Genomic DNA, 22,200 nt, shown 5'->3' with positions numbered 1-22,200 from the left:
GCAACGGCACTCTACCAAAGGCGACAAAGTGACACTCTGTCTCTAAAAAAAAAAAAGAAAGAAAGAAAGAAAAATTCAATAGACAGGCAGATTTCCCCTAACAATTCTTTTCTTCAACTAATTTTGGGAAACCTAAGTATTCTTAATACCACATGGATCATAATGCTGCTTAATTTTTCTCTGTATACAGATTAAAGCAGATGAGTAGGAAGCAGGAGATCCATCAGAAAGGCAGGTCTAAGTCATTACTCTTTACTAAGACCTAAGGCTATATCCTATTTATTCACCAGAATCCCATAGCAGGTAACCCCTTTAGTGTCTTATTTATAGTACTGTAAATTTATCTGAGAGAAAATCATGCCAGTCACTTTATTTTGCACAATTTTCTGGGGGGACTTATTGTAGCAATTTATACAGAATTTATAGTCACGAGAATCAGACACATCATTGACCAACTCTCAGATTTTTAAAAATAGAGAAACCAAGGCTGAAAGACGTGGGGATATAGTGGAATCCCCACCTCAACACCGCACGGCTCCTTTCTTTTAGGAAAACCTTTTCTCGGTAAGGACCCTCCCCCCAGGTCTAGGCATTGCAGCCACCTGAGCTCGGGAGTGGTTGAGTGCAGGCACAGCTACTAAGGCTGCCTGAGCTCTCCTGAAAGAAGGTCTTTTCCTGCTGGGGTCACTAAAACTAGGAAAACAATAATTTGGGAATTGCACCACCAATCTGCAGGGTGAAGTGCAGCGGGGAGACAAAAAGAGCCCTAGATGGGGAGGCCTGACTGTGGCAGTAACACTTGAGCCCCAGGACCTCACCGAGTTGAAAGTTAGTTCTTGAGTTCTAGTTATGTGAGTCACCAAATTCCTTTTCTTAAAAAAGTTTGAGTGGGCGGTGCCTGCGGTTCAAGGAGTAGGGCACCGGCCCCATATACCAGAGGTGGTGGGTTCAAACCCAACCCTGGCCAAAAACTGCAAAAAAAAAGAAAGAAAAAAAATGGTTTGAGTTTAGGATTTAACAGAAAGAGTCTAGATTAGTAATATAGATCTGCCTAGTTCTAGAAGCTTTCTGTTCAATGTCTCCTGGTAGCCAGTTCCCCTGCTTGGGTGGTATCCATGCTCTGCAGCAGTGGATCTTGAGCTTTAGAACATGGAAGTATCAACTGTATTATCTGTTAAGAATACAGAGTCCTGAGCTCACAATGATTCAGATTCAGTGGGACTGAGTGATAAAGGCCCCGAATCTGCCTTTAATCAAGCTTTTTTTTTTCAGAATAAGCAGAGTCCTTATAGTGGCCTAGGAAACCATTCTGTTCACCCACTATCTCTTTCTACTCTAGCCATACCATTCCCCTCGAGGTCTACAAATAAATACTCCAGGCTTCAGAGCTGTTCCCTCTACCTGAAAAACTCTGTCCTCCAGACAATTTCCGTAACTAAATTATTTCCTATAAGCCTAGATAGAAATCTCTCACCTCAACAAGTCCTACCCTGACCTCCCTACTTAATACAGCTCAGGACAGGCCCCACCCCACCTATATCTTTTATCCTATTTTATTTTTTCGAAATTCTTTGTGCCTTTCAAAGTCTTATACAATTTATTTCTTATGTTTATTGCCTATCCTGTTCCTCCTTCACCTGCCCTCCTCCCACTGGAATGCAAATTCCACAAAAGCAGGGATCTTTGATTTATGTGCTGGTGTATCTCAAGTATCTTGAGCACATAGTGGGCACTCAATACATATTTTCTGAAAGAAAGCGATTTCTGTTTAAAGTGATTTTCTGACAACACTCTGAAAAATGCCATACTGACATGTAGCCATTAATTATTTTACTTTCTTAATTCTTCATAATCCAGATTACCAAAGTTTCCTTTCCCTGAAACTGAGAAGTGATAAGAAGGGCATGTGATGGAAAGAAAGTTCTTTTTCTCCCCTGACCCAGAGCTGCTGAGGGTGCAGGCACACCCTTCCACCAATGCCAGATTTTCTTTGGAGGTTTTCTGGGAAGAGTTTTTCTTTTAAGCTATTGTCCCTACATGTAAGCAATTGGACATTCACTAAATATGTATGGCATGTTTGGGATGTAGACACAAACTAGGAGCTATAAAAGAGATCTGCTTGGAGGGCAAAGGCCATGCAATCTTTTGGAGAAAAGACCCAAGACAGTGGGCTAGTGGGACTGCCCACAGGAACAGACAGCCACAACAGATAGGCTTTCAACGAATCCTATGTAGGTCAAGGTCTGGAATGGCTGTTGTTTATTTGCTTCCTGCAATTCCAAGCAACTCCTTGGACGGGAATTTACTATTTAGTTAAACTTATTGTTATTTAAAGGTAGCAAGGTCTGGATTCTTCCCAGCAGGCGGGGGTGTCCCCTAGTTAACACATAGTCACAAATCTTTTTATTTCACTTCAACTCAATATTCTTTAGATTTCAAGGATTTTGAAAAAAATGTAATCATTTGAAATGTCAAAGCTTGAAGACTTTTCAGGGGTCCTCTATGGTGGTTTGCTTTAAGAAAAGACATTGCCCAATTACCTGAGTATATTAATATTCACATTATACTATTTAATCTAGTCTTTTAAAGAGTTATTTAAGGTTTCAACTAACATTCATTCTAGTGAAGCAAAACATTGCCTCCTACTTTCCTTGCTTAGTTTCTGGGAGCTTGGGCAGCTGCTGCTGTGTGCTGAGGGGAAATGGATTTTTAAAGAAACTGCTTAATCTTCTCTATTAAGCAATTAAGTAAAATGTGCTCTTAGAATACGGGTATGAAAGTGAAAAAACATTTTGAAAATCACATTTTGTGTTTCAAAGGGATATTTAAAATGCATCCCAATATGTTTAAAAGAAAATGACGATTGTGGGAGGGTTTTTAAAAAAATGCCTTTGTCATTAGGGGTTTCATGTTAAGTCAAGAAAGGATGAATATTGAAGAACCTGTACGACGAAAGAAGAAGCTGCTTAACTGGAAGTAGGCCTTCAATTCAAATGAGGTCTAAAAGAAGGACTTGGTGAAACTTATTCCAAATTGTTCAGATTTTTCTCCTTTCACAAAAAATCGGTAAGAAAATGTATCACAGCTTTATTTTGCAAACTTGCCCCTCACCGCATTGTCGTCATTGCCAGGGGACTTAAAAAACACACTCGACTATAGGTCGAAATGAAAAGCAAAGCAAAGCAAAACAAAAACGAAACCAGCAGCTCTGTTTTCGCAGTCATTAAAGAAGCTGCTCTTCCTTTTTAATGTATTTATTTTTAATGAAAACTGAAGGGAATATTTTCTGTCTTGACAATTGTTCCCTTTCTGCGAAATGTGAAACTCTAGATGCAAAACATCTCGCAGTTGTTCGTGAAATACCTGCTTTAAAAGCAGAGCCACAGTTAGTCTTTGGCCCGGAATTCATTCCAGAGACTGACTTCCACCCCTCCCACGGAGTCACCTGCTCAAGGGGAACCCCGGCCAGAAAGTCGGGTCGCGCCAGGTCAAATCTTGCGCGTCTCTTGTTTACTCCGCCCGGGGCAGGGCGGCGGCGCGGTCGGCGGGTGGGGAGGAGGCAGGAGCCCGAGGCACCCGGGTCGCTCGGCTGGGCGCGGTGGCCTGGGCTCCCGGGAGGGGCGGCACGCGGTCCCCGCTCCGCAGGGAGACCACCCGGAGGAGGCGCTCCGGGACCTGGCCCGGTCCTGCAACCGCTGGTCGCGCTGGGGCACCGCGGCGTCCTGGGAACACCCTCGAGTGTACGAGTGTGTCCACACAAGCTGGAGGGAGCCCCGGGGTCCCCGGGTGTCGCCGGAAGGGAGAGGAAGCCCAGGGCCCTGGCCCCCACTCGCTTGGGATTCCCCTACTCCTGACTCCGCTCTCCCAAAGCTGGGTATGATTCCACTTCCATTCCTTCGGTGGAGAAGGAAGCGCACACGATGGAGGTGGCAGCTCGCCCCGAGGTCCCAGGGCGGCCCACCAGGAAACCGGCAGCTGCTTCTCGCGCCGCTGCCCAAACCTCTGTGAAACCCCCGGCGAGGGTGGGCCGGGTTCCCGGAGCGGGGCGCTTCGGGGGCGCCCTGGGCAGCGACTCCGGGGAAAGCAACTGGCGCGTTTCAAGCGCGTTAAAAGTTCGCGGTTCCGCAGGGACACAGAAAGTGCTAGTAAAACACTTAGCGACGCTCCAAAAAGGCGGCTGGGAGCTACAGTCTGATTTCGCTTTTTTTTTTTTTTGCAGTTTTTGGCCGGGGCTGTGTCTGAACCTGCCACCTCCGGTATATGGGGCCGGCGCCCCACTCCTTTGAGTCACAGGTGCACGATCACGAGTGGAGACAGAGGACAGTTAAGGGATCAAAATTTAAGGACAATACTAGTGTATAATTCCGTTTATCAGAGAGGTAGGAAAAGATTATACGGAAAATGGGGAAGATGAGGAGGGGGTGGGGACGAAGAAGGTTTCCGAGTCCTTAAAGGAAATTCTCAGGCTCCTAGAGACGCCCAAGTTTTTTTGCATGACAAGTAGAGACCGGCTCTCCGGGGAGTTCCCGGCTCAGAGCGAGCGGGTGTGCGGCGGAGATCTTCCCGCCCCGAGCGGCCCCCGCGGGGCCCGGCCCTGCCCTCGCGGCCGCTCCCTCCTCCGCCGCCCCGTGCGCCGCACATCCCTCTCTCTCTCCCGCTCCAGACTGGTTTTTCTGGTTCAGCCTCCCTCCCTGGGACGCGCTGGGGGATCCGATGACGTCGGTGGCTGAGTCTCTCCCTCTTCCTCCCTCCTTCCCCCGCCTCTCCCCCCGCCCGCCCTTGCAGCGCACTCCTCCTAGTAACTTCTGTTCGCGGAGGCGCTGCCAGGAATAACCCGGTGCGTCCACTGACCGAGAGGGAGGCGGCCGCTGCGGCTCCCGCACGCAGACAACTGCGGCCCGGGCCTCGCGGCTGCTGTCCCAGTCCGGCGGCCCCAGCCCCGGGCTCATCTCCGTACAGTGTCAGAAAAATAAATAAAGGCAAGAGGAGCCTGGGCTGGCGGTCGGGATCTCTTCCCTCCCTCCGCGCCCGCCCTCCCTGTCCTTAAGGAAATGCTACCAGACACCCCCCACCAGACACGCTCAGCCTTGGGGAGGAGCGGCAGCCGCGGCAGCGAGAACAAGGGCACCCGGGGGTTTTCCTCCCCCTCCTCCTCTCCCTCCTCCTCTCCGTCCTCCTCCTTCTCCTCAGCGGTGACTTTCCAGGTGAGCAGCCACCGCGGCTGCGAGGATCCCCCTCGCCCGCTAGGGCTCGGGCCACAGCGTCGCGCCCTCCTCCCGCCCCTGTCACCCGGCGGCAGCCGCGAGCTGACAGCCGCCCGAGGGGCTCGCGGCCCGGAGGCGGGCGGCCGGCGGGAGGCGGGCTGGAGGTGAGGGGGTGGAGAGGAGGAGAGCGGGGCGCCGGCGAGCGCTGTCTCTCCGCGCCGGATGAGGGTCTCCGCAAAAACATCTTCGGTGACTGTGGCACAAGTATTTGCCAAGTTGTCTCTTGGACGTTGAACCTCCTCGGAGCCCCGAGCAACTTGGAGGGTCTCCTGGCTCGTTAGCAATATTCCTCCACGTCTCGCCTTTGGGGTGCTGGGTGCAGCTTTGGGGTGCTTGGAGGGCAGACCAACTACTGGGAGAGCGGAGCTGCGGGAATCTAGGTCCTTCCTTGGCCGGGTAAGTGGCCTCAGTGTTGTGTTTTTCCTGCCTTCTTTCAGCTGTAGGAGCTTGTTTCACTTTATACTGAAATCGCCGCCGCCGAACTCCATCCCCGCTCCCGGGCGCGCGCCCCCGGCCCCTGCCGGGTTTCACCAGGGTGAGGGTCGGAGGGGGCGGGGATGGGGAGTCCGCGGGCGGGGGTCCAGCGCGTCGGGAATGCGGGGAATACCCTGGTTGAGGATCTATGCAGATGAGGGGAGGCTGCTTTGCGTAATGTCCTGGGGGGAGGGGGCCGCGCGGGAGCGCTGGAGGCAGGAATGTGCCTGGTTACTAATGAGCGACGTGCACCGGCGCGCACCGCAGGGCCACCTCTGCGGCTGCCGCGGCCGCCGGCGGCCAGTTGTCAGGTAGCGGGGGAGGGGGCGGCGGCGCGCGGCGCGGGCCGGGGGCGGTGCGGGCGGCCCGGCGGGCGGCGCGAGGCCCGGGCCGCCGGCCTGCGGCCGAGCGAGCGCAGCTTGAGCGCTGGCTGTGGGCATTTCAGTGACTCCTTTTTCCACCCGGGCAAGGAAGGAAGGAAGGAAGGAGAGAAGAGAAGGAAGGAAGCGCGGAAGGAGGGGACTCTCTCGATGGAAGGTTCAGGCGGAGGCGCCCTCGCCTTGCGGGTGCAGCGGCCGCAGAGCGGCTCAGGCCGCCGCCGGCTGGACCCGGGCGCGCGGAGACGGGTGGGGGCGGTTTGTATGCGTGTTTGTCTGTGCGTCTGGCCGGGGAACGGGAAGAGGGACATGTGTATTTGGGCTGTGCACTGTGGGGATCTGGGTCTGTGCCTTTATGTCTGTTCCCTGAAGTGGGTGGAACGTTGGCCCGTTCCGGGAATGTTCCATGACGTGGTGCAGCCACAGGAAGGGGGTTAACGAGGGGCTCTCTGGCGCGGCGGCTCTGCCGACTGCTATCAGAGCAGATGTGTGCTGGTGCTGCTCCTCCTCTCTCACCCCCCTTCACCCCCCACCCCCCGCCTTTCCATTCTGTGCGTCTGCTACTGGTAGGGGTGAGACAGGAAAACGCAGCTCTGTGTGTCTGTGTGTGTGCATGCGTGTGCGCGTATGTGTGCGGGGTGGGGGCTGATGCGAGTGTGGTGTCTGTCGTATTTGGGAGGGGGAGAGGGACTCCAGATCATCCCTGCCACCCCAGCTGTTATCACAGATCGGTGCGCTGTGTACGCATGTGCCTCCCGCGCTCTGTCCCTCTTACATAACACATCCAGTGCAGCAGAGGACACGCGAAACCGCGACCCCAGCCCTCCGAGCCCAAATTGGGTGAGGGGACAGAAGGTCGGGAAGTGTCCCTGGGTGATGTTCTTCGGGGACTTGACTCCCCATGGGGAAAAGGAGGACAGGAAGGAGGTTTTCTTCAAGTGTCTCTCCTCTCTCTGCTCTGACTTGAAAGCATCTAACTAAAAGGGACCGCAGAACTAGTCCTCTGTAATGAGAAAGCTTTTTAAATGCTTACGCCCTGGGAGAGGGGGGCGCTCAGGAATGCAGAGAAGACGGAGGGTCCTTAATAAGACGCTGGGCGGAGATGTGCCATAATGTATGGGCGGGTGGGGTGCAGTGGGGATGGCTTGGAAACCGGAGGAATCTCCTGATGATAGGTTTTACTTGGAGGCCTTAGGACACCTGTAATGGCTTAGAATTCACACAGGAAGATGTGTGTGCAACTGACATTGCAAAATCCTTATTCTCTGCACAGTTTTTTAGGCCTGAAATGAGTACAGAAAAGCTTGTTTCCTGTACTTTCATTATAATGGAAAATTTGAACTGATTTTTTTCCCCTTCTTTTCTTGCCATTTTAAAAATAACTGAATTTACCTCCGAATAAATGTGGGTGCCCTCCCCCAACTCCAAGGCTAAACCTCAGTAATTCACAAGAGTGCTGTGTTTTTTTAACGTACCCAGAGCCCGGGAGTCAAGGGCTATTGATTTTTCTGTTGTTTCTTTTGTTGTGCATAATCAAGCCCAGAAATTACTTGAAATATTAATAAGATCCATTTTAATCATATTTTCAATGATCTGTCCTCTTAGAAAAAGGCAATGTAACTTTATTAGAAATGTTTCCTCCAGTGATATAGTAATATTTGATGATATTTGTCCTTGAGCAAACCAAGTTTTGTATTTGCATATGTATTATATATTACATGTGTTAGAATTAGCAAACGCCTCGTTGCTTTTTTGCTTTATAAGTGTGCTAAAGCAAAATTGTGCCCAAGTAGATTTTGTGTAATGATTAGATTGGGTCTGATTTGTAGGATAGAGGCCAGATAATGTGTCAAAACAGAAATGCCTGTATATGAATAAAATGGATATCATTTTCAATATTAAGAGAAAATTCCTGTGGATCCCTAAGGAATCATGTTACCACTTGACAACTGTCATTTTTATTTTGAGCTGAAAGAGATTTACCAATATCCACTTAATGACAGTATGTCTCAAGTGTCATAATCTCTTTTGACGAGTAGGTTTGAAATGTGCAATGTATTACTTGTACACAGAAAAACATTACATACATTACATTTGAAAAATTTTTGAAAATTGTCTGAGACAATTTCTTGCTTTGGGTACATGCCAGGTATAAAATAAAATTCACTCATTGGCATCTATATATCTGTTATGCTGATGGTACAGTGGACTTTATTGGAGACTGTTTACATTTATTTAAGGGTATTTAACATTAAACTGACATGAGATTGATTTGGGGACAATTTTGGGTATGGTAGCATATGATATTATAGGTATAAAATTTAACTGATTTTTAACTGGTTACAGAGGTGTTTGCTAAAATACCATTAAAGTAGATAAAACATTTATGTATTTCCATTAAACATGGATGGTGAAAAATGTACTGTGTATATATTACATGAGGAAGTAACGTTATTTGACTCCATTGAAAGATTAACCAGCAGAATCTTTTAATTGATCAGGCTGATTTTACATGCAGTGTGTTTGCAAATGTACTTGTTACCATGAAAACAAAACAAAGGACAAGATATATGCAGGCGTTTCTTGTGGAGTAACAGTGCATGTGTCTGCTTGAACTTTTGGCACTTTATCACTATTCAGAAAACCAGGTTGAATCTTTTATACCCATTTAATTTAAAATAATGACCTCAATTTAAAATTTACCTTTCTCAAAACACACACACGCACACACACATAAAACAGGGCACGTTTTAACAGCAGCCCTAACAAAAAAGTACACTATTTGTTTTGCAGTTAGGTTTTTGAGTTATTAGTAATTAGCTAAAGATCATTTGATAGCTTAACATAGGAAAACTAGTTTTAAAGACCTACAGAGAATGTTATTTGGTATTAGCCAAAGTAGTGATCCATTAAGATGTGAAGTAATTTAGTCCCTGATTGGATAACTATTATAATAAGGAAAAAAATGGCTAAGATCCACCGGATGTATGGTTGTGGACAAAATAGGTTGCTCTTCTCCTGTTTGTTAAAAATATTTGGTACAGAGTCAGCATCAGCAGAGTTTGTTGGTCTACTCATTAGTCCTGCAGGTGGAGAAGTGGTTCACGGTTTAAATCTCTACCTGAAAACTTCAGTGATACGTTTTTAGTTCATGAATTTACATGTGAATTCATATTTTTGCTAAAACTTGACATGTAAATGTCGCGACTTTTATAGCGATATCATAAAAAAGGAGCAGAGGAAGTTCACTAACTCAAGTTAATGAACTTCAGGTTGCCTAAGGAACTTCAGACCATCCAGAGTGTATGAATTTCCTTTAACTGCTTAAGTGGAGCCTTCTTAAATACTGAGTAAGACTTCAGTGAATATTCAAGTCAGGCTTCACCATGTTTGAAGCTGTGGAGGAACACAGAGGATTAGAAAACTTGCAAAAATAAGATTGTGCTTGTTTTAAGGAAACTGTATGAGAAGTAGTGTTTTTCTGTTTGTTTCTGATCACCATCAAATACATAGCTTCTTATATGGCGTTCATGACAATGCATATAAAAAAAGAGATTGTAAATCAGTTTTTGTGGTTATGGGATGCCATTAAGTAACTTGTGAAAATATTTGAGCACTTTATTATTGTGTCACGACTCTAAAATTTTCACGTGGAAGAGGGTAACTTAGCTTCCTTAGTCCGTGTGGTCTTTGGCCTCTCTAAGACGTGTGGATACCAGCATTAATTAGATGTAGGTCTATACTGGCTTCATGGCTACACTTAGAATAGCATCAGAACTGCATGATATTTGGGTCACTTTTATTCTGGGACAAATATGTGCTAATCTTAATATACACTCCATTATTCATCATTTGAGGCATTAAGAGTGACGTGTGATCTATTCTACAAGTGTCTATAACTTCAGATTTTCTAGTAGCTTAAAGTTGGGAGAAAAACTATTTAGACCTATTTGAAGCAAGTGCTTTGGCGAGAGGAAGAGATGAAAATGGTTTGTGTGACTGAGGGTGATTCTGGGCAGAAAGCAGGTGGGGTCTGAACTCCCACTGCTGGTTGATAGCAGGGTTGGATGTAAGGTCAGGAATCACCCAGGACCAATTTTTTTGACTTGCCACTCACATAGGAAGGTCTGACAGTTAAGTTCACAAGCTTGTCATAGTGTACGTAAGCAGGCAATGCTGTTCAAATTACTCAGGTTCCACATTAGTTTGTCAGCGTTTCATAGCTGTGCTTGTGTTGGCGTGTGGCAGGGTCTTGCTGAATGGTGTTCATTGTTATTGCATGTTTTTGTGGCCCATATGACATTCTAATGGCCATGAGTTGCAAATTTGCTTCAAAGGGTGGACCAGGTGCTGGCCTCAGTGCACAGCTTCCCCAGGGGAGTACTTTGAAGGTGACTATAATGATATTCAGCAATGAGGTATGTAGCACTTTTTCTAGGTCAAGTATTTGAACTTAATTGTCAGATCTCGGTATGATCTTTGTCCTCCCTTCATCCTACTCTGACATGTACTCCATCATTGTTGGTCAATGCATTCACTCATCCAGTCATTCAACAAGTATTTTCTGTAGATCAGGCCTGTGCTAGCTCATCAAGGTGTAATGATGACCCAAACCACAAATGAAGTTTATAATTATTTGGAGTTGACAGATGTTAATCACTGGCGAACCAATATATGTAATACCTCATTTGTTTTAAGTGCTGTGGAGAAAACGCAAAGAAGTGTGTATCACCCCTGTTTGGGGATGAACAGTCGATTAGAAAGATGGGTGAGGAGAGGGTAGCCTTGTACAAAGAGGGAAAAATGCAGATGGCTTGAGGTGGGGGAATATACAGTGTTTCTAGGAGTTGAAAGCAGCCAACAGGGCTGGAGGGCAGATAATGAGAGAGAGGTGATACACAGGGAGGCCAGACCATGCGGGCAGGCTCTCAAAGGCAGGTTGACCACATGTATGATTATCTAGCCTGGCATAAATGAAGACTGCCTTTGGCAAATCCGTGTACCTGATGACCCTATTACTATAGGAGGACCCCTGACGAGAGAATTTTGAGGGAGCATCGCTTAGAAGCGCTTCTGTGTTAACACCTGCCTTTTCACAAAGCATCCACATCAGTTGGCCTAACCCCTCTGGACATTTTTTATAACTATAAAAAAATGCTGATTTTAGCTTGAGAGACTCACTTGTTGACTTGCTATTATTATTTGTAGAGAAAATTTTTTTTAAGAATGAAGAATGTTAAGTTTTAAAAAAATACTTATTTGATGCTCCAGTTAACCAAATTGGCCCCCATCATTGATTCAATTAATGTATAACTACCAATTCAGAAGTCTTTACAGGGTTGCTCTGTGAAGTAAGCAATTAATCTTTGGATCCCCGCATGAGCTTAATCTATGTTTCTAAACAGTTAGGGAAAGACTGAAACATTCAGCTACCTACCATGATTTCTCAACATGACTGTAAATATTAGGATATTCGGAGACATTTACATCTGACTTTTTACTTTCCCTGTGATTAGGGGGTCAGTGTAACATGAAAATATGAAAAAAGAGTGGAATAAAAGGTTAGTGAAAATAGCTTTGTTTTGTCAGCTGTACCATTTGATTAATTTGTTCCCTGTTTTATGCTTCGTATAATGTAGGAAATTTAATTTAAGTGGCAAAAAGAGACAGTTTTAGGTAGTAGCTCTGAGCTTGGGTTCTGTAGTCAGGTTCAGAGTCAGAATGAGTAACTGAGAGGTGAAAGGAAGATGATCCCCAGCTTTAAGAATCTTGTGATCTAGAGAGGAAATACGGCTTATATATAAACATTATTAACACTTACAAGTGAAAGGAGAGTATAAATACAGACAGGGTTTTTTTCTAACTGGAAAGATTAGGGGGTTGTTATGGGATGATATTCTTTTTGACTGGTGGCCTTGAAGATTTAATAGAATTTGAATAAGTAAAGGGGAAGGAGAGGTTCTCAGCATGCTGTGACCTGCAGCAGAGGAGGTGGGTCATAGGGACAGTGTGGTGGTGGTGGTGGGGGGGTCAGGTGAGTGGGAATAGGTGCGTCTCTCCCAGGTCTTTTGGAGCATTAGAGCCCTACTGAGAAAGCTGGACTTCACTGATGGTTTTTGATCAGGGCAGTGATGCTAAGTGCACGTTTAGAAAGCTTATAAGGAAGAGTTTATGGGATGCATGTCTTGGTGGCAAGGAAATAGATTGCCAAAACGTTCAAAAGAGAAGTTGAAGAGAAGAAGAAGGTTGCCTCTACTGTACAACTTTATGAATTCTTTCCTCCTGTTAATGGATACCTTTAAAAGCATCTTAAAAAATAATAGATAACAAAAGCAATCAAAATATGTTAGATATGGCCAAATGTGTATGACCAGTTGTCCATTTGAACATCATTTTAAATAAAGTATCACATTATTGTTTAAACTTACTAGAATACTTTTTTTACTCCAGAAAATATAAGTATTAATAGTGAAAATTGACCATCAAACATCAACTTAGAAAAACACTTATGCTTTAAATTACAAAGTATTTCTATTTTTAGGTGTCTATGTGTAAGGTACAGACAGGTAATTCATTTAAAGGTTAATTAGTATACTGCTTGTTAGTTGATAGCAGTTGTATCTACATCATGATGATTATGCACAGATAGTGTAGTGCAGTGTGTTTGAAATGCATTGCTTTGTTTGGCAAAGATTTATGTGGTGGTTTCATTTTCTCTGAAAAACAAAGTGGGAGATCTTCGAAGCTCTTATTATTTGCATTGTGGAAGATTGAATTTGAGTCCAGAAGCTCAGCAAAAAGGTGGGACTTTTGAAAGTCGGCAGTAGGTAAATGTAGACATACCTTCATTTATATTTGCTTAGGGATCTGTAAGTGTGCGTGTTTGTACGGGCACATATACATGCACACACATACACAAATCTTAGAAAATCATCTGTTCAGGGAGAGAAAATTTTGATACTTAAAATACAGCATGAAGTCTCATCCTGATGGTTGCAGAAAGTGCTTTTTTAATGGAAATTATGTCTAATTCCATATAAAGAAGATTATAGGAAAGCTAATTTAAATTGTAAGTAGCTTTGTTCACTAAAATGTTAGATTTATTTGAAACTGTGTTTTATTTCTTTTGGAAGCCAGACAACTAGTTTAATAGTGTACATATGAAACGCTAATTTGGCTTGTTAATTGGATGCAATTAAATCGAAGTTACTTTATACTGCTTAATTGTCTGAAAATTACATGCGTTACCATGCCTGTGTAACATGAGGCAAAAGCCCAGGGTATAGCAGGAATGGGGTGGGAGGGAAGCAAGATCTAGTCCTGTCTTTGCAATTAACTTTCTTTGAAAACTTGGAAATAAGTCATTGAAGCTCTCCGAACCTCATTTGGAAGTGGAAGAGATTGGAACAGATGGCTCCTAGAGTCTCTTCCAACTCATATTCTATCAGTTTATAAATTCTACTTTGTAGCTGTAGAGAATGCAATGTCATTATATTCTGTAATTATGGTATTACAAGGATGAACTAAACACTTAAAAAAATCAGCACAGTGCCAATTTAGCAAATCCGTTAGAAGGAAAGGAATTTACGCTTAAAGAGCACTTACCCCGTGCCAGGCTCCCTCCCTTTCATTCTCCTTACCTTAGCTTCCTTAGCTCTCACAACGACCCTGAGATTTCGGTTTTCTTATCTTCATATTTACACTATGGAAACTGAGATTCAGAAAGTTTACCTGGTTTTTACTAAGACTCTTTGAGAGTCAGTGGTGAAGTAGGATTTGAACTCAGCTATTTGGCTTGGAAAACACTTGTTTTTTTTCACCCATCTATGCAGTATAATCAATTGTTAGCACATCAAATTTAAAAAAAATATTGCCAACCATTTTTATCACTTAGCACTACTGTCTCCCCTGAGCAATGTATAGATGTGCACCCATGGGAGAAAAAGGTAGCCTAGGGGTTAGGCGCCTACCTTTGAATCAGGCAGAATTGGATGAATTTCAGCCCTACCACCAGCTGGGGGAATCTGGGAATTAAGGTCACTTAATCAAATTGAGGTTACAAAATAAGGATAACACCTGTTCAAGTGTCACTGTGAAATTTTTGGGTGAATGTGTGTTACCATCTCAGGGAGCACAGCTAACATTTAATACCTAGTAGCTGTGGATTATTATTAACAAAGGATTAGACTCAAAGAAAAACACAATCGAATTTGAATTGTTGTGACAGTAAAATATTACTTAAACGTTCCAGATGGTTCATTAAACTCTTGATTGAAGTGGTTTAAGAAACACTGTTAGAATGTCCACAGTTTCAACAGTTAACAAATAGAAACATCATTTAGCTCAGACAGTGCTATCCCAGTGAAGTGAACTAAATTCTCTGGTTCTCTGTGGATAATCATTCTGGAGTTTTGGGTCTAAAAATAGATTTTGGGGCCTGCCTTACCCAACTTGAACTTTTGTGTAAATTGCAAGAGCCAAAGAACCAGTGTTTACTCATGGAGATTTGGGCCTACTTAGAATACACAACTGGTGTGCAGGGGACTGGTAACTTTAACAAAAAAATTTATTAATTCAAGGAAGATTTATTAAGCACCTGCTCTAAGAAACGTGCTGTTCTAGACATTGGGGATTTATCAGTGGACAAAAATAGTAAAAAAATCTGGCCCTCATGGAGTTTGAATTCAAATAGACTAAACTTTTTATGACAAATTCAGTGACTGTACTACTTTTCAGTGTTTTCAGGAATCTCTTTCTTACGGTCTCTCTTAACCCAGGTGACAGTTTTAAGAAGCATTGCAAGGCTGGCTGTGCCCGTGGCTCAGTGAGTAGGGCGCCAGCCCCATATACCAAGGGTGGCAGGTTTGAATCCAACCCCTAACAATCTGCAACAAAAAAAATAGAGTGGTGGGCGCCTGTAGTCCCAGCTACTCGGGAGGCTGAGGCAAGAGAATCACCTAAGCCCAAGAGGTGGAGGTTGCTGTGAGCTGTGACGCTACGACACCCTACCTAGGGCGACAAAGTGAGACTCTGTCTCTAAAAAAAGAGAAGCAGCATTGATTGTAAGGCTTATTAAATCATTAACGAAATATACCATTTATTTTATATATATATGTGTGTGTGTTTCATAGTAAGGTAATTTTTGGAGAGATACTGTTTTTATGTAACAAAATATTGTAGCAGTGTTTTTTGGTTTTCTTTTTTAATTCCTTTTCATGGTTCAGCATTCTGGTCCTGGGTACCTGTAGAATCAGGCACTGGCTATTATTTTTCATGGGCAAGAAAACAAATGGTTTTCAAATGACACATTCTATTAATGTTATCAAATGGACTTATAAGTTTGCCAAAGTGAAGAGGTTTGTTTTAATCTTATTTTGAAAGCACTGTTCATTTTTTTACTGATAGTTTTTGTTGTAAAATTTTAGTGGGATGGTTCACATTTTCACCAAGGTGTGGTAAACTCAGTTATGACACTAGATATTTGGTGAATGATTAAAATTTTCAAGAGGCTAATGGCTGAAATGCTATCATGCTAAGATGGGAGGTGATATCAGAACCTAATGAAGGAAGCCCTCAGGAGGTTCAAGTGCTGGCTTTACAGCCCGAGTCCCTCAGTCTGCTCAACCTCAGTGAGTGCTTCTTGGCAAGTTCAGTTTTATGCATTCTCTAGGAAACAATGCCCTGGACCTGGCTGGTGGGCCACCCACCCAGCAATCACAAACACCTCTCTCAAAACAACAGTGGAGGGCCCTCCGGACCCTACACTTTTCACTTGTTTTTAGGGCTAGTGAACACAAGGAGCCTCGAACACATCGAGGTACACTTTTCACTACAGTGGGATGGGGAAGTTTGTAGTTGAACTGGGGTTCTTCCCTCTGGGACACCTTTCCTTGGCCATGTTTTGTGCAGGGAGCTCTGAGAAGGAAGCTGTGTGAAGGCCACTGGTTGCTCCTGGGTGTGGGATTTGAGGACGAGTTGTTTCTCTGTGGGCCTGTTTGGATAAATTTGGCACAAAAGAGAGAGTGTATTCCTTTCCTCCACTGATATCCTTGCCCCGGGAGGCAAAGAAAAATGAAGTAGGGAAGACTGGGGGTTGTAAAGCTTTCCTCTCTTGGGTAGCTAGTGGTGAAATCCTCTGTCTTGGCAACTCAGCAGTGCCCCAGGGACAGTCCTGATGGCTGGTTCAGTACTTCATGGATAGGTCATGGCAAGTTCAGCCTCTGATTATCCATGGAACAGTTACCAAACTTTATTTTTCGTTTGCTGATGCTTATGTTTTAGATAATGTCGATTTCTCTAAGCCAGGGAAAATTCAAGGGTTACAAATGTTCAGTTTAGTTTCTTGTCAGTTTCAGTAGCCATGTGTCAAAGTTTACTTTGGGAGAAATAGAAAAATATAGACTTTTGTGATAAAATGAGGATTTAAGATATCTTTTCTGCTTTTGTGAGAACGTGCTCATTAGAGCCCATGCTAGGGCTCTAGGAACATCAGAATGTTACAACTCTGAACTCTGACCCCACTACTTTATTGCTTGCCCCATTATTGATTTTCAAAATGATTCAGGCTAAGTGGCTGTACTTCTGTTATATTTCATTGTTTCTTCGTCTGTAAAAATGAAGCATTGTTTATAGCAGTGCCCTACCTCCTGGGAATACAGCAGGGTAACATAAGAGAATTGGAGTGGCTATTTTTAGTTCGTGAAGCAACACTCAGTTTTGAGAATAATTCAATTGTTGAAAAAAATCGGACAGGGCGCAATACATTTGTGACAGGGGTTAGGGGAGTGTTTTCCAGATAATTGGCTGATACTGATGCAATTTATTATAATGTTCAGGAGCTCCACAGCTCGTCCTAATAATGGCTGGTGGGTTTACATTTTGTGTAGGTTACTAAAGCACACGTGTAACGAAGTATCCAGGGAGATGTACCCATGTTCAGCAAAAGAAAAGGAATCCAAAGACATTTGTTCTCGAATTTGCTATCTGTTTACTTGTTGAAAAGACCTCAGTAAAATTCGTGATGAACTTGGTGCCCAAATTTAATCGAAAGTAACTTTCAAAGTGGGTCAAGTGGCTGCAAATATTCTAAGTAATCTTTTAAAATAAATCACCTGGCAGTATAGAACATAGCAAATGACTGGATGATAAACTGCAGATTTCCTCAGTCATCAGTTGATTTTTGGCTCCGGTGGGAGTTTGCCAACATAGAACCTAATGATATCTGAAAATGGTTGTGATGAGAATTAACAGCTAATGTAGAAAAATTTTACATTTTAGCAAATGATCCCAGGAATTTATACTGTGAAGAAATTGTCCTCATGATTTATGTTTCTTTTCCTGTACTGTTGTGGGTGATAGGAGATGAGAGTAATATGAAGCAAATGAAAGATACTTTGAAATTAATAACAATATTAATTGCTGCTGTGATTATATTATACTAACTCGTCATATAACTGTAAAAGCAAACAGTATATTTGACATTTGTGATCTCCTTTGAGCCAACTGGTTTTAGTTTAAATTTCATACAAAATCTTTACAATATGTCACACAGTTGTGTAAATCAAGCTACTGTTTTTATTTATAGTTGATATGTATTTCTAAAAAAAATGAGGCAGAGGATGGGACAGGGACAAAGCAGTGGGATTTGGAGGGTCTTTTGGGATATGCAAATAACCCCTTTCTTATTTGGTGTGACCTTTTCTTAGCGCTTTTTTCCAGATGGGTCAGATCATGGTTTTGAGCAGGCTGCATCTTCAGTATCAGTTGAACATTTTGTGAGTCATTTCACTTCTTCCTTTCATTGTGATATAGTTTACAGTACTGCAGTGATGATTTAGTTAGGCCATCTTTTAAAGTGTTTCATTTAAATATGCTGATTAATTTTCTTAAGGGTAGCATCAGTTTTGCTTTGCCAGCTGGTGACAGGCCATTTTGCCATGTAAAGTCTCTTATAGAATTTTGGGATTAGATAAAACCATTGGAGGCATCATTTAATCCCTGGTTGGGATTACATGTGTCAGGGAGGGCAGATCACCAAGACTGCCTGCATCAATGTCTACTTAAAAACGTTTTTATTTTTTAGGGTGGCCTGTTCTGCTCCTAGTCATTTGTGTTTTATCAGCAGTTGAGCCCTCTGTCTGTCTAGAACAAGTTTCCTCATTGTCTTTCATGACAATGAAAATCTCGTAATTATTTAAAGATAGCAATCATGTTCACCTTAATTATCTTTTCCTCAGGCTAAATATTCCCAGTTCCTTCAACTAGACCTCATATGATGTTATTTTCATTTTTATTTTATTAATGTCTTCAGGGATTTTGTTGCTTATGTCCGAAATCTGCTCCAGGCTATTTTTTTTGTTTGTTTTGTTTTGTTTTTCCTGTTCAATGAGTCCTTAAAAATGAACTGCTTATCTGCAGTTACTTTCCAGAAGACAGCCTCTTAGCAACTGGTTTAGGAACGTTCTGCAGTAAAGACCTTGCCATGCTTGCTGAGACTTTCTAGGCAGTATAATTAGAACTGAGTTGGAATGTATAATAATGTAATACAAATTGATACTGACAAATATAATTACTGAGACTCTGGTATGTATGAGACTTACGGGAATATAAAGTAGACTATAAATACAAATAGACTATAAATGTAAATAGAATATGAAATACAAAAAGTCACTGTGCTCATCATTAAAACTTTTATAATCTGCTATACTGAGAAAAAGAACTACTCAAGAGAAGCAGCAATGACGTAGGTAGGGTAACTGCCTACCATAAGGGAGATAAATATGAAGTATTGAGAAGGTATAACATCAGCCCTGGCTGAGGACTCGAGGTTTCATGGCAGAAGGGGATACTTTTCTCAGGCAAACTCACCAGTGTGGCAGAGTGTCAAGAGTGTTTTAAGAGAAGCATCTGACTTTAGGGCAGCATAAAATGTATATTAAGTGAATGTTGGTGAAAGTTAGAAAGATTGGGATATATTTTCTAAGAACTTGTATTCTAGTTTAAGGAGTTTGTATCTTAAATGATAGATAATGGTAGATTGTAATTGTGCACCACTGAGAGGCTAGTCCTTGACTGTAGCAGTTCTATAATTTTGGAAGCACAGTTTAATGAAATTAAAAAGTAGATGGAAGATATATTTGTGAAAAAATTTATGCAGAAAACATTCAGTTGCATTTGTAAATAGCATGAAATAGATTGACTTTGCATGTAAGACACTGGATTTAAATTGGCATATTACTATTATACGCTGTGCCCTAGAAACCCAACAATTGCAGGGATGTAGACGTTAATGATAAGGGTAGAGTGTCCTGCTGGGAGACATAATGGTATGCTCACACTGGAGCCAGTTATGCACACCTTTCTATCTCCTACTTTTTGGCCATATCAGTGACATGCCCTGTTGATAAGCTTAGCCCAAGTGATTGCTGTTTTAGTATAAAGCAAATTAACCTTTTTTGTTTTTTCTATTTATATTTTTCTGTTAATTAAAAATGGGGATATAAAATATTGGAAAGTCTTTCATGCGTATGTGTTACTTCTAAGAACGTTATCTATGGAGTACCCTAGACAACGCAGAATTTCATTGCATTCTTAACAATTAAAAAAAATTCTTCCTTTAAGATCTAGACTGCCTTTAGTTCCTACAAAATTTCCCTGCACAGATTGCTGCCCATCGTTCCCCATAATGAATAATAAAGAAAGTGAATATTTCAACAGGCACAGATTTCGTAGAACAACTGGATGTATATACAGAAGCAATATATTAAATGAAAATCAAGAATTAATTATATGTTACTAAAACAAAAGTTAATTTCCTAAGTCAGTACTTTGATTTTGGAACTCTTATTTTAACCATTGTGGAAATTAACATATTTTAGATTTAGCTCCAGTCACACTTTTAGTCTCTGGAGAAGTACACAGGACTTTGTTAGGGATGAGGAGGAATAAAAAATACGACATTGTAATAAGATAACATACAGTTCATTAATTTTCAGTTTTACTTTAATGCATGTGGGAACACTGCTATTTCCTAACTTGCTTGCTTACAGGCCATCTGAACACTTAACTATTATTTAGATTTTATCAAGAGCCTATTCTGAAGTATTAAATATAGATGGAGGCTGAAGAAGGAGGTTTGCTCTTAAACACTTGAGTACTATGTAAATATATTTCTATTTGAAGAATATACTGACTTTTACTTAGAGCTTGAAGGTAAGAGGTGATGATACCTGATCTTGTTATTGTCCAGAGGAGAGAATGAACAGTCTTTGCATCACCTCCTGTAGGTCTGGGACCACCTTAGGTACAGGGGCTCTATTTTATGGAGTTACCTACTTTTTAAGGCTATAGTCTCCAACCCCAGGCTGCTGACCAGAAGTGGTCAGTGGCCTTTTAGGAACTGAGCAGCACAGCAGGAAATGAGCAGTGGTGAAATGGCAAAGCTTCATCTGTATTTAGAGCCGCTCCCCTCACTTTGCTCACATCACCACCTCAGCTCCACCTCCTGTGAGTTCAGCAGTGGCATTAGAGTCTTATAGAAGCGCCGACCTTACTGTGAACTGAGCAGGTGCGGGATCTAGGTTGCCTGCCCATTAGCTCATGATCTGATGGGGAGATGTAATGCACTTGAATTGTCTTGAAACCATCCTCCCCACCCCCAGGCTCGGTGGAAAAATTGTTTTCCATGAAACTGGTGCCAAAAAGATAGCCGGTGGCTGCTTTAAGGGGTCTGAAGACACTAGTAATTTGTACTGAAGGCCACTTAATAAAGAGAAAGTTATGGATTTTTCATACAGTTTGTAGAAAATATATTCATTGTGTTTTGAAATATAATACTGAAGTACAAAAAAAGGGCCTTCTTAGAACCAAAGATTGTGAATCAGGTAGGGAAGTCTACTTCTCAGGGAGGCTTCATTTGTTCATCTGTGTGTGTTGGGGTGTGTGTCCTGCTTTCCATCGTCATTCCTGTTCACGTCTGTTTCCTCAGTGAGCTCTTTGCTTTTGGGTGTATGTTGTTCAATTGCTTAATTTTGAGCTGGGCTGTGATTTGGGACAGTTCTGGCTCTAGAGGAGCAATGTCATTCTTCAGCGTATAATGGAAAGAGGATGTGGACCACAGAAAGAAGTGAGACCTGATCAGCTTGTCACTGCATTTCTTAGGAACCAGTTTTCTGGAAAAACAACAAATGATGCGTGAAAGCTCACATAAGAAGAATATTACTCAATGTGGGTATTGTGAGGGAAGAGTAAAAATACTTTGTATATGCTTCTGGGTATTTTTGGAGAGGAGGCCAGTTTGTGAAATAAGGTAGCCTATCACAGTCTATCACATCATAGACTTTTCAAAGTCTAAGAGAACGTGGAGACTTTTGAGGTAGAGATTTGGGATTTCAGAGGCATGGGGACTGAGATATTATTGTAACGATTTACTTTTACTTTCTTATTTTAACTACACAACTAAGTGAAACCAATCCTGAATTAAATAAGGAGTTTTCAAAGGGTTAACTTGGGGAAGCTTCGATTCCTCAATCCTTTTCATTGAATGAAATATGTACCTTATTAGGTTGGAATTGTGCACTCTCAGAATGTACTGTAAGCCACAAGATTGGAGCATTTACATTTTTTCCTTGCAGTTACTAAAAAGAAAGAGTAAAGACTCATATATTATCTTGTAAAACATCCGATGATCTTCACAGTTTATTTGTACTCTTTTGTGATATAGAAGAGATGCATTTAAAAATAACAGCAACCTGATGAACTCATCATAGTTTATCATTCTGGTTTATATTTTCAATCATGTATTTATTCACAAGTTTGTTTTATTGCTGTCATACTGGTCTTTATGTCCTCAGTCTACACTAAATTTCTTATAATGCTGATTTCATTTAGTCTGTAATTGGGATTATAAAATAGGATAGTCATTCCTCCTTTGTCCTTTCCAAGTAACATCATCAGCAATTAAGTGTAAACCAGAGTGTGAACTTTGAATTCATTGAGCTTAGGACGCTCATATACAGTTTGTGGAGTGTTAATTATAGACCATTAACAGATGATTTGAAGGAGTAAATAAAAGCATGTTGTAATCA

At 42.4% G+C, this 22,200-nt stretch overlaps 1 protein-coding gene across 8 annotated transcripts in view; it reads left to right on the top strand.

Moving 5' to 3' along the window:
* The first annotated feature begins 4,857 nt into the window (after positions 1-4,857).
* The window catches only part of HIVEP2 (HIVEP zinc finger 2), a 191,872-nt gene continuing 174,529 nt past the window's right edge, over positions 4,858-22,200 (top strand). For 3 of the 8 annotated variants that reach the window (XM_053591223.1, XM_053591218.1, XM_053591224.1), the window contains exon 1: positions 5,232-5,660. The gene's annotated coding sequence lies outside the window, so the exon portion shown is untranslated. Of the gene's footprint in view, positions 5,205-5,231; positions 5,661-5,946; positions 6,050-6,100; positions 6,365-22,200 lie in introns of those variants that run through there. The other 5 variants (XM_053591227.1, XM_053591220.1, XM_053591226.1 and 2 more) reach the window with 5 other exon arrangements.

The sequence above is a fragment of the Nycticebus coucang genome, chromosome 5 (assembly GCF_027406575.1).
Source record: "Nycticebus coucang isolate mNycCou1 chromosome 5, mNycCou1.pri, whole genome shotgun sequence".
Taxonomy (NCBI): Eukaryota; Metazoa; Chordata; class Mammalia; order Primates; family Lorisidae; genus Nycticebus; species Nycticebus coucang.
Note: the sequence above shows the minus strand (reverse complement) of the source record. Positions and strands in the feature narration are given on the sequence as shown.